The sequence below is a fragment of the Panthera uncia genome, chromosome D2 (assembly GCF_023721935.1).
Source record: "Panthera uncia isolate 11264 chromosome D2, Puncia_PCG_1.0, whole genome shotgun sequence".
In the NCBI taxonomy this organism is placed as follows: domain Eukaryota; kingdom Metazoa; phylum Chordata; class Mammalia; order Carnivora; family Felidae; genus Panthera; species Panthera uncia.
In genome coordinates, this window is record NC_064818.1 from 79,304,895 (window position 1) to 79,318,091 (window position 13,197).

The following is a 13,197-nucleotide window of genomic DNA, read 5'->3' on the forward strand; positions in this document are numbered from 1 at the left end:
CGCTCCCGAAAGTTCCGAGACTTTCTATCCTGGAAGAATGAAGTAATTCCCACTCTTGTCTCCAGCCAGGGCAGGGGCGGGGGGGGGGGGGGGGGCGGGGAGTCATGTGAGCCGCCCCCTCCTGCGTTTCCCCAGCACGGCATCTTCCCAAGCCGGGGAGATGGCTGAGGGTTGCCATGGCCCTGGCTTTCTCCAGGGCCCCCAGCGTGTCGTCCACATCCGCGTGTCACCATGTCTGCAGACCCAAGCCTGAAACACAGAACGCGCTCTCCCGGCCTCTTCCCCAAACTCGCCTCCCTCCTAATCCAGCCCTAATTCCACCTGGGCACTCCGTCTGCTGCCCTTGAAAACATCAAAGAACAGCTGCTCGCTCGGACATAATGGTTGTCTTTGTTACCCCTTGAAGGACTGGAACCTTTAAAATGTCACTTCCCCGCAGATTTCACTCGGCCAAAGTGAAACTGATTTTAAAGTTACAACTTGCACTTGGAGGTTTACTTGCTGGGGGTTGCGTCCCTTTCTGCCTTTCAGCTGGCTCGCCCCTTGGGGCCGACACAGACGTACAGGGCTCTCTCGGAAACCCTAAAACGCTTGCAGTTTCTAAATCTTTCCTCCCGGAGCTTAAAGAAGGAGGCACCCCCAAGGATGTCCTAGAGCTACGACCGAGCACTTTGGCATTAAGGACATTTGGTATTCTTCCTGACTTCCTTGTCTCTCCAAGCGGCAATTCTGGTTGTGTTCGTCTTAGAAATGACTGCTTTTGAAAGACTGGACGGATCATCGGAGAGAGTAGCCAATTCCTTTCCTGTCCTGGCCTGGCATGCTCTTTGGGGCAATGAGCTCAGGCCGTCGTCTGCTCAGGACGTAGAGCCTGCGTTTATTCTGGATGCCGGCAAGAAGGCTGGCAAAGAATCGCATCCTGCTTTTCCAAGTCGAGGCTAGGTCCTGTCCCGCACCCCACCCCCCACCCCAGGCTTAAAAGCCCATGAGCCTCCATCTGCATTTTTTGCCTCCAAGGCTTGGCTCAGGGGGGCCCCTAGGTTTCTTCATAAGGTCACTTCCAGATGGTGCAGTGGCTTCCAGAACGATTCCGAGGGTGCACGTGGGCTTCGTAGGAGAGAAGGCAGCCGTTGGTTACGGAATGGCCTTGGGCATGCAATGGGGAGAAAGTTAAGTCCTCTTTGCAGGCCCCCGAGGAGTCTGTGCTCCCTGTCCCTATTAGAGGGGTCCTCTGGCAAGTAGTGGTTGAGACTCCCGGGGTCTGGGCTCCCTCTTCTCAGCAGGAGAGGTGAGCTTGGCCCACAGACCAGATGGCTTCCCCATTTAATGGGGCTTCTTTCTCAGGGGATTCAGTGACGACCCCCCCCCCCCCGACACCCCCATACACACATCCCACCCACCTGAACCCTTAGTCTACAATATTGTTGTTCTTTCCCAGCGGTAATGAGTACTTCACACACGACCTCTTGACAGGCGTGTTAAGATTTCTTCAAACGGATGTACGCGTTTCCATAGCCATTTCTCTGTTGTTGGACATTTGGCTCATTCACATTTTTTTTTCCTCTTAAAAAGAAGACTGTAGTTAAATTTCTTTCATAATGCCCTTTCAAAACTTTAGAATGTTCTAGAATTCTAGCAGTAGGATTGTTAGTTCAAAAGCAGCTTAGATATACACATCTAAGTTGATTTCAATAGAGTTTTAGCAATGTATTGCCCAGACAGCAATTTTTTTTTGTTTTTATTTGAGAGAGAGAGAGAGAGAGAGCGTGTGCGCACACAAGTGGGGGAGAAGCAGAGGCAGAGGGAGAGAGAATCTTAAGCAGGCTCCGTGCTGAGCGTGGGTTCCATCCCACCATCCTGGGATTACAACCTGATCCAAAATCAAGAGTCCGATGCTCAACCAACTGAGCCACCCAGGCACCCCCAGACAGTAATTTTTAAAATTACTTTCAGAATTTGAGAGGTAAATAGTTGTGATTTAGATCTTAAGATAACATAATTTGTTGTTTTCATCTAATTACAAAGGTAGAAAAATTGGAAAATATAAAAAAAAAACATAAAAACGTACGAAGGTCACTATTTCCTGGGAGAAGATGAGTTCTGCAACATACTATCAAATCGTTCAGAAAAAATAACATTTAAAGCTTTACATGACGTGTGTGATGTGACAGGTGTATACATCATGTTATAAATGTGTGTTGTGTGTATAACATGTATGTTATATATGTCATACATGTGAAATACAAATGTTACACATTATATATATATCATGTACAATTATATCTAAATTACATAATTTATGTGTATATACATATTATGTATAATATAAAATATTTTATAGAGTCACAATTTGTAGTGTGTGTGTGTGTGTGTGTGTGTGTGTGTGCGCGTGTGGAGAGGGAGGGAGGGAGAGAACAATAAAGAAAATGTGGCAAGACGTTAACACAGTTGGTGAGTCTGGGTGAAGGTATGTGAGCACCCTTCGTACTATGCTTGGAATTTACCTCTAATTGTGATTCTATTTTAAAATATAATTTATAGCTTTTGGATAATATACTTTGTGGGTTTTTTCCCCTCTGCGTAAGAACACTGTTTTTCTGCCAATTTTGGGTTCATGTTATTTAGCTTTTTTAGCAGCAGCTTCCTCGCCTCACACTCTACCATAAATATGTTGCCATGACCTCGGTACATCATCTTATGGATGTAAGCAATTTCCTTCCTGTGGAACTTTTAAGTTGTTTCCAATTTTTCACTATTAAAAATAATATTTCAGTAAGTCTCCCTGGACACAAATCTTTAATCACGTCTTTGGTAAACTTCCCTGCTGGGAAGGGCTGCTAACACAAATTGCCAAACGCCGCTGGACGGGTTGCGCTCATCCGCTCGGCCACTCGTCATGCAGGGGCACAGCTTTGTCAGGTGCCAGAAACAGAACCCTGTTCTGAGCAGCTCAGCGGGGAAGCGGGCTCTCCTGTGGGCCTGTGGAGGGTTTCAGGGGCTCCAGACGCAGGAAGCAAAGCCTGGCATTGCGGACCTGCCTGGAGTGTCTCCGTTTTGCAGCCATTTCCCCTGCTTCATCCACTCTCAGCAGGCTGGTGGCTTCTTTGCAAAGCTCTGAGTTCTCACCCTCCTTCCCTTCCACCAAGGGAGACTTTGATTCCCGGGGGCGTCGGCTCTGGCTTCAGACCACGCACTTGAGGGGCTCTCCCCGGTTTAGGCAGGTGGGCTAACGTGTGGTGGGCGCCGTGTGGACAGAGGACAGATGTCCTACAACTGACCGGGACCAGAGAGGCAACGGCCCACACTTCGAACTCACACTGTTCCCTGTGCATTTTACTACAGTTTGCTTTCACTCGTACTCTTCAAAAGAAAAAAGAAAAAATGGAAAATTGGATAGATCGAAATGTTCCATGATTTTAAGTGCATTTATTTGAATGCTTGTGCACGTTTGTTGACCATTTATCTTTCTTCTGTGAAAGGCTTGTTCATGTCCCGCCGCCCTATTTCTACTGAACTTTCTTCCTTCACTGACCTGTATCGAGCCTTTATAAAAGACATTTTCCTTTGTCATAGAGTTCAAATATCTGTCCCACTTTGCTATTCAGCTTTGTACAGTGTTTAGGGTATCTTTTGACATTCAGCAATTTCTCATTTTTGTGTAATCGAATCTAAGTGGGTTTGCTTTGCTTTGTTTTTTGCTACAGCTCAACATTTCTAGAAATGCTTCCTCCTTTGCTTTCGCTAGAAAGGTTTGCCTTCCGAGTGTTATTCGCTGGTGTTCCGCACCACCTCTCCTCTTGCTCCACCCACACGGTACCAAGCACAGCACCCCAAGCAGGTGCCCAATCGATATGTGGTTGCTGTTGACGTGAGTGAAGGGTAACGAAAACTCTTTATGCTCTAATGATTTTGAGCATTATTTGCAAGGCTGCAAACGGGAATTCAAGAAGCAATGTCCTAAATGGTACCCTCGTGCCTCTCGGAGGATCTGGCAAATTGAATTCAAACCATGTGTGGGGGCTGCCTTTCCCAGGACAATACATTGCTCAGAAGGCAGTGGAGATGAGCTCCCTTTCCATGGCCTGGGAGTCCCATAACAGGACCAAATGAAGGTTGAAATCGACATCTTCCTTCTCTCCCTTCAGAGATTTGGAGGATGATGTGTACCTTCTAACGTTAATGATTTCTGAAAATTCATAGAGCCGGAACACAGGGCTCATCTGCGAAGAGTAACACAAGTGCCTTGTTTTTTTTTTTTTTTTTTTTTTTAACGTTTATTTATTTTTGAGACAGAGAGAGACAGAGCATGAGCGGGGGAGGGTCAGAGAGAGAGGGAGACACAGAATCGGAAGCAGGCTCCAGGCTCTGAGCTGTCAGCACAGAGCCCGATGCGGGGCTCGAACTCACCGACCGTGAGATCATGACCTGAGCTGAAGTCGGACGCTTAACCGACCAAGCCACCCAGGCGCCCCACAAGTGCCTTGTTTTAAAGTGGGAAGCGGTGTCCGCAAGCCTGAGGCAACAAACTGACTGTTACCGCAAATCTGTTCATGATGTCTTTAAGCACATACATGGAGACAACAATGAAATCATTGCGTGGGGCCTCCTGATGGCTCCAGGACTTTGGATCTCATTTTAGAAAGTGCCCACGGAAAACAAATCAAAACAAAACACCACATAGTACACATTTCTAAAAACAAACCCGCTCCCACAGCACCCCTGTGCTTTTTCAATTTGGGGGGGCAATCTCTAGTCTGAAATCTTGCGTTTTTGACAGAATTATTGATTCCTGTTGACCCCTGGACTACAAGATCATGAACTCTCTTGGTCGTAACAAATCAACATCTGTAGAATTGTCTCTTTCACCAACGTCAAGAGAAAGGGAGCCTGGGTTTTCTAAGTAAAGTGTCCGGAGAAAAACGGATATGATTGCACAGATTAGGTCGTTAATAATGCATTTTTAGACGAAGTTAATATTTTATGGGCTGTTAATAATATATGCGTTTGGGGAAATGCAGATATTCTATAGAAGGAAGAGAAAGTAATAAACTTTGAATCTCACATCTTTGTATCACACTGTAGTTGTGACCTATATTTGATGAAAACTTGTCGTGATTTTGTATCGAGAATAAAGTTTGATGCAACCTGGAAGGTTCAGAACGCAGGTTCGTTTCTGCTTCTGGCTGAGATTGCTGTCGACAGCACCCCTCCCCTCCTTACCCATCATGCACTTCAGTCACAGCACTGAGCACAACTGCCAAAACGTGGGCTTTGAGGCATCAAGCTGGGGCACGTGAATGGCACTTACCGTGTATATACATAAGAAGCCTTTCTCGCCTCTTAGCATACGATTGACACTTAACGGCAATTCTTGCTCAAAACTGGAAAGGGTCTGTCTCTCCCATTACCTTTGGGTTTGAAGAAGAGATGACTTAGGCGATGTTCGTTTTCCCAGATGGAGCGAGGCACAGGAGGAGGACAAGTAAGGGAAAGCTGGTGAGGCCCAGATGTAATGAAAACCTGGCTGGTGACACTGAGATGAGGACATCCTGACACCCGTGGGTGCCAGGCTCCCTGCCAGTTGCTGAGGAGGAGAAGCAGAGCACGGCTGCTGCCCCCCGGGGGTCCTCGGTCTAGCTGGAACATCACACTATCCCATGATTCTCACGTCAGGAGAAACCTACTTCGTTCCTCCTTATTCTGCAGCACCTGACGTCTCGCTGCGAAGGGTGCGAGCATCCACGGCAGTTGTTTTCTGATTTTGTTTCCCTGAAGCTTGGAGCTATCCTGTTCCGTAAGTTAAGTCTGATGGAGCTGAGAACACGCAGTCCCCAAATACGGCGTCCGACCATATTTTAAGCGTATGTTAAGCGGAAGGAATGTGAGAAAAGCAGGTACAGGAAACACTCCCTGACCGCCCCCCCTTCTCCCTGAAACTGTCGTAAGACCCTGGTGGGAGAGGTGCTTCCCGGGACCCGGAAGAAGGGAGCAGCCTTATCTCAGGGGAGGAAGGACACCAGGAGGATTCTGGGTGAGCAGGTCTTGCTAAGTTTCCCGCCCTTTAGTACCCTGAGCTCACACTACCCTTGGTGCCGCCATGTTTTCCCATGACAGCGCACTCTCCATCAGAGCTAGGAGAAACACACTCAGGCAACCATTTCTTCAAGCGGTCCTTCCCTGACGACGGCCCCCGTGTCACAGCACATGTATCTCAAGTAAACGAGCCTGCTTGTCTCCTGTGAATCCGTTCGTATCGGTTTCCAGGCCCAGCCAAGGGACCCCAAGAGGGTGGAGGACAAAATTTTCCCCCAGAGGGCACGAGTCTCTTCGGTGTCAGTGAAACGACGTACAACATTAGTGAGACTTCATCCGAAAGCACGTCTTTGCTCCTTGGCGCATTCACACACGTGCGGCACGGGCAGCATAGAGGCTTGGGGTGGTTCTGGAAGGCGACAGGTATGGTTTCCACCTCAGCCCCAACAACCCACCCTCCCCGGGACCGCGCTCCCTCACACCGAACGGAGCTTAGTCCGTGGGTCCCGGCACACTGGCGCGCTTCTCCCAGTACAGACAGCGGCTCCGAGACAGGAGCGGCGGGAGGAAAGTCACCAGCATTTGGGGATGCTCACCTTTCTGCTCTGAGCACCTGCCCTGCAGGAGGACCAGATGGGAGATGGGATCCACGATCCCTTGCCTCGCAAAGTACAGCCTTCTCTCTGTGCTGAGTGGGACTCTGGGATCATAAAAGAGCACCCGGTCCCCCAAACAGGCCAGTTTCTTCATCTGATGAAACAGTCGATCTGTTTCAGAGCTGCAGGAAACCGACCTTCGCCGAGACAGGTTAGTCTGCCTCAAGGTGGTACCGAAGGGCTTTTCTCAAGAGTGATCCTGACGTGACAATATTCCATTCTTATCTGACCTAGAAGCTCTTTCTTCTCCCTACACCCACACGCTGCAGCCCTAGCTCCCATTAAGAGGAAGCCGGTCCAGAGCCTATCTACCTCCTACTTCCTAGGGCTATTCTGAGGGTAAAGAATGTGAAATGGGCAGGATTTGCAAATGGGTAGATTTTTTTGCCTTGGGAAGAAGAAAAGACAGGGGGAGCTCAGAAAATGAATAGAGACCACTGAACAGCTTGGAATCGTAAAGCCCGCTCTCTGAACCTCTCTCATGAGACAATGGTCTTGAAGCCACGCTTTGTAGGGGAGAAGGAAGTAACTTTCTAAATTCCTCGAGTCTCATGAGCACATTCAGTACTCTGCCTAAGGGACTAGATCCCGCAGATTATATGCCAGGGACAGAGAGAATCCAGGATATGAAGCCCACTTCCTCTAGGTTAGACAGAGGAAGGGTTTTCATTTGCTTCTCCGCTATGTTTCCGGGCCTATCCAGGAGGCATGCAGGAAGTGTGAGGAAGTCCTGCTACCCTGTGCCTGAGAACAGGAAAGCAGAGCCCAGGCAGCAGGGAGAACCAGCAGACTCAAGTTCAGAGAGCGCACCTGCTGTAGACCCGGGTAGCTGGTGCCAGCGGCGTGGGCAAGGAAGGGTGTGGCTGCAGAGGACGGCAAGGGTCCCGTCTTCGTCTACTCGGGCTGCCACAAATACCACGGGCTGGGAGCCTTACACAACAGAAACGCTGCACAGTCCGGAGGCTGGGAAGTCTAAGATTGAGGGGCCAACAAGCCATGTTTCATTCTGAGGTCTCTGCTCCTGGCTTAGAGGCAGCCACCTCCTGGTTGTGTGCTCAAATGACCTCTTTGTGCACTTTGGGGGATGGAGTGCAAGCTTTCTGGCGTCTCTTCTTACAAGGACGCTAACCCTGCTGGATCGGGGGCCCATCCTCATGACTTCGCTTAGCTCTAATTACTTCCTTAGGTGCTCTATCTACAAACGCAGCCACACAGGAGGTTAGGGCTTCAACATGTGAATCTGGGGGAACACAAACATTCAGTCCGTAACAGGTCCTTTGCGGTCTGAGGACCCGGGAAGCTGATCTGAGACTGGGTCTTACTGCTCCCAGAGCTTGTCTCATGTGCATAGATGAGACATGAGATACACAGATCGATAAACTTCCGTTTGTCTTTCTCTTATTGCCTTACAAGCCTTAGATGAGAACCTAGGACAGAGTGAGGGCAATCTCTCCTCCCCTACAACATAAAGCACACGGCACGTGTGTGCCATGTGGTTAGCACTCAGAAGAAAAACATTCCAAGCCATTATTTTTAGAGACATTTGAACTGGGTCCCACGCTCAGCAGGTTTCTGTCCAGGTTTCCTTCTGTTCGGAGGCTGCTCATGACCGAACAATCAGAAACCGCTTCGTGTGCCGGGGGGCTGGGAAGTGGGGGAAATCTCACCCAGCCGCTGAGGATTAGGGCTGAAACACCCCACTCTGAAACAAAGACTTCATCACGTTTCACAGATCTGAATCAGTTCCACCATCTAGAAGTCCCGAGGCCCACACATCCCGGTTTCATCTACGCAAAAATATTTGTTATCGATTGGAGAGGCGCAGGCTCAGCCTTGCTAACGAAACGTCATGGGCTACCAAAATCCCAGCAAACTATCCTGAAGCATTTTGTCATTTTGATTTCACAAACGCTCCGGCTGCGAGAGCAACACTTGGAATTATAATTATGTCAGCATAGAATAATTAAACCCGCCTAACCAGCCTTCACCGTATACTTTTCAACAAAAACAAGCACAAAACTTCTCTACAGGCACTCAATAGATTTCAGCGTTCAGGACAGATTTGGCAGCACGGAATCGTTCAGTGGACCATCGCCGCACATTCCTTCGGTATCCGTGTAATAACATCAGTCACAAGGAACCACAGTGGATACGACACGTACTGTGGTTTTATTTCCTTATAAATCGGCAGCAGTGAAAAGATTTATAATTTCCCTCTCACTGACATCAGTGGGCAAGGAGGCAGGCAGCCTCGTTGGCTTTGATGAAAGGGTATTACACATCGTATGTACTTAACATGGGTGACGGTTGTAATATCTTTTCCCTGATGTCAGTTACAGCTGCTGTCCCATTTCAGGCAGGTCAGGAAAGCCCAGACACCCAGCAAAGGAAGCGTGCTCTGAAAGTCATCAACAGGATGCTTTTTTCCCCTATGTCTTTTACTCTTGGTGCCGTTTCATAAAAAAAAAAAAGATTTAAAGAAACGCATGACGGTTTTTCTCAGCTGCAGCTTGGACCATAAACTTCGCTCTCTTCCATTGTAGGCTTGGGTGAGACTAAGCCAGCATTTTTGAAGATCCCAGAGGCAAGAAGGGGCTCTCTCTCTCCCCCCTCCTCCCTTCCTCCGAGCTCCCGATGTGCTGAGATCTGAGAGAAAGGCCACGGTTAGGCTGCAGCCTGGCAGGTGACAGCAGCATCCAGAATGTGGACGTGAAAACCTTCTGAGGGAAGCGAGAAAAAAAAAATGGCACTTTTTCAACGCCTCCCCCTCTAAGACCCACACCCCAGACAACTACCTCAGACAGTCTCTTGGGGTCTCAGGATCAGAACTGTGCCTGAGGCAGCCGACTGGCTCGAAAAAAAAAAAAAAAAAACAACCCTTGATTCTAGGGGAGACTTGCCAAAGTTGTTGCTAGGTTCCATGTGGAGAAAACATTTGCGTGAAGGAGCCCGCCGCTCCCGGACGAGCAGCCCGACGGCGAGGAGAAAGGAGGGGGGCCCCCGTGGAATCCCGGGGAATTTTCGGACAGCCTGGCTCTCCCGATGAGCAGGGAGACGTCCTGGCAGCCGGGGACAGACAGAGAAGGAGAAAAATCTGGACGGATTGCCAGAGTGTTTCAGTCCTTGGTGCGCTTCCCAAAGGCTCCCGTTCAGAGAGACACCGCGGGCAACTCTCAAGCAACCGCGCAAGTGCGCGCAACATACAAACGCTGCTGATAGACTCGTTTGAGTCACTTCACAGATCATTTCCTTTGCTTTTAAACGGGCACGCCAATGCTCCCACACGAAGCCACCGTGAGTCACTTGTGCGCCGCGTTCTCACGTCCTTGACCCACGACGCCTGTGTCCCCGCCGCCGGGCACCTTCCTGCTCATCTGGTCCTTCTGCATCCGACCTGCCTCCTACGCAGACCGTTGGTCATTTGATACAGTCGGAGACCGGGTCCGCTGCCTGTGATTTTTACCCCTAGCGTCGAAATTGGAGACCTGCCTAAGGAATGGGGTTTTCAACCGCTCTTCAGCAACTGGCGTTTCACAAATAGTTCTTTCAAAGAGCCTCGTTTCATCTGAGCAAGCATTTGCTGACTCACTCGGGGAGCACACAGCTTCCAGGAAGTTTGGTTGGCAATAGATGCTGGCTAAAAAAACCAAGGCAATTGTTTTTCCATTATTCCATTACCAGCTGGCAGAGAGGATAAATACCGAAATAGGAATTTCTCCTTCGACATGAAGTCATGGAGACCACAGTGAGACGGGCTGGTCCTGTTACCGTCTGTCCCTCTCAAGTTATTTCCAGTGCAGCTTGGTTCGAGCTCACGGATATCGGCTACGAGTCTTCAGCTCCTGCTCCCTGCTGTATCACTGGGAAGCAGTTCCACGCCAGAACCCAAAGTACGCTCAGCGGTAGAGACATCAGCTCCAGGGGCACCTGGGTGGCTTACTCGGTTGAGCGTCCAATGTTGGCTCAGGTCATGATCTCCCGGTTCGTGAGTTCGAGCCCCAGCTCGGAGCCTGGAGCCTGCTTCGGATTCTGTGTCTCCCTCTCTCTCTGGCCTTCTCCTGCCTGCACTCTCTCTCTCTCTCTCTCTCTCTCTCTCCAAAAAATAAATAAATAAACATTAAAAAAAAAGAGAAAGAAATCAGCTCCAGAACAGATTGGATCACTGAAGATACAAAGGTAGATGCTACTTAGAATTTCAAAATCATTAAAGTCTTTCCTGAGGTCTGATTTTAGTAAGAGAACCCAGAAAGTGAGCAACCCATTCTGAGAGAAATGTAAGGGATGGCTGTTATGATTCAAGCCTTTATGTCCATATTTATTATAACATGATTGTGTTTCCATTATAACCTTATTAGAACAGAAAGGAAATGCTGGATATCTGAAATTTACTCATCAGCTTTACAAGACAAACAAAAACAAAAGGAAAAAATAATTCAGTTCAGCAGAAACCGGGACGTTTTTATGTAGCCTTGTCCTGAGCTGGCTGTCCAGAGAAAAGATCAGCTCCAGCCAGACATTACAAATTCCTCAGCATTACCCAGAACTCCACCTCAGGCTGCTTAGTTAAGAAGTGTCCTCAGAAATACCTCATTCAATGGCATTCGATCCCAAGTTGACTTTTACTTATTGTGTGTATGTATGTATGTGTGTGTGTGTGTGTGTGTATTTATATACATTACATGTTTAAATATATACATATATATTTAAGTTTATTTATTTTGAGAGAGAGAGAGAGAGAGCAAGCAGGGGAGGGGCAGAGAGAGAGAGAGGGAGACAGAATCCCAAGCAGGCTCTGCACCATCAGCTCAGAGTCGGAGGTGGGGCTCAAGCTTACAAACGCAAGATCATAACCTGAGCCCAAGTCAAGAGCTGGACACTTAACCGACTGAGCCTCCCAGGTGCCCCAAACTTACTGTTTACATTTTAAGACTTGGCATCAGGTTTGCAGAGGGGGTAAGCTCTTCATGGGCAACTTTTGGAAGGTGGATCCATCTAGGAACTCTGAGATACTTGGTTGTTAGGGGACATAAACCCAGTTCTTAGAAAGTGTCGGAGAACAGTCTAGAAGTGGTTGGACCCTGAATTTAAATTTTTGGCTAGGAAAAGCTTTGGAGACTCTCTGAAGATATTAAAGGAAAACAAGAAAAGGTGCGGCAGGATCTTTACCTGAGAAAGACTGTCCTGAACTAATGTAGATTTGACCTAAACTATTTAAAAGAGCACTAAATGTGAATAGAAATTCAGTGTACCATCTTGGAAGTTCAAGGAAGCCAGAATTAACCTCAAGGGTAAGCATCAACCATACTGTTGAAATTGTTTCTAAGGGGGAGAAGAGCGTGAGAGAAAAAGTAAGCTTGCAAAGCATCCTCTTCGTAGGACTGACTGTTGCTGCGGCAACCCACAAAGTTAACGGTCTTTCCCACACACCTTAGCACCAAGCTGGGGCATGATGGGAAAGAACAACTCACAGCCCCTGCGCCCAAGGTCTCCACTTCTGCATCCACGAGACAGGACACACTCGGGGTATGCTTGCTTCGGGTCGGGCACGCTTCGCTTCCGAGCACCTTATTCCCATGGATGACTCCGTTCCCATAACGACCGCGAGGAGGTGAAGTTTTCTCCGTTTTATAGGTGAGGAAACTGAGGCTGGGCCAAGGAAAGTGCTGGGCCAGCGTTCGCCTCTGTCCTCTTGCCCTCGCAAAGCTGCCCTTCTTGCCTGCTCCGTTGAAGTGAATCTGAGCCCTGTGTTTTCCCTCCGCTCGCGGGCACAACGCTAAGCTTTGTCGGTAAAGGAGACTGAGACACTGTGGGAGAGAAGGGTGCCGCCTTCTAGGCCTGGGGCAGTTTGCTCAGCGGGCTCCTGCGGGTCAGGCTGCGGCTGCTTCCCCAGCCCCCCCCCCCCCCCCCGGCAGTACCAGAGCAAAGTAACATGGCTCTCTGTGCATCTTAGAGATCCGGCTTCTGGAAAGTTCCAGAGGGAGGATTTTCAACCAGATCCATCAGCAGGGGCATCGCAGGAATGCCTGTCACCTGCGGAGCCACAATCATCCCTCTGCATCCTATCTGCTCCTTCCAGGACACTGTCGCTGCCACCTGCACACTTCCAAGTTCCCTTGACGTCTCACTCACCAATCCCTCGTTACTCCAGTCCCGTCATGGTAAACGGTTGTGGATATCATGCTTCCCCGTCTGAGTTGCCGTGTGGTTTCTCTCTCCTGACTGGATCCAGACCGACACCCTTGCCTAAGGGCACAGACCGGGGAGCAGTGCAGCCAAGACCTGAATCTGGAGTCTTCTCCTGACCGTGTTGTTCGATCGTCTCCGGCTGGTGGCTCCTGATACAATGCCCCCAAAGGACAAAGCACCAATTCATCCCGGAGGGCAGGGCAGAGGGGAAGGTGTCAGGAGAGAATCTGGAGTTTTTAAGCAGTTTTCTGGCAGATACAGAAATGAAAGGCGTTCCAGAAAAAGGGATGGTCTATGCAATATTGGAGGAAGGATGGGGACA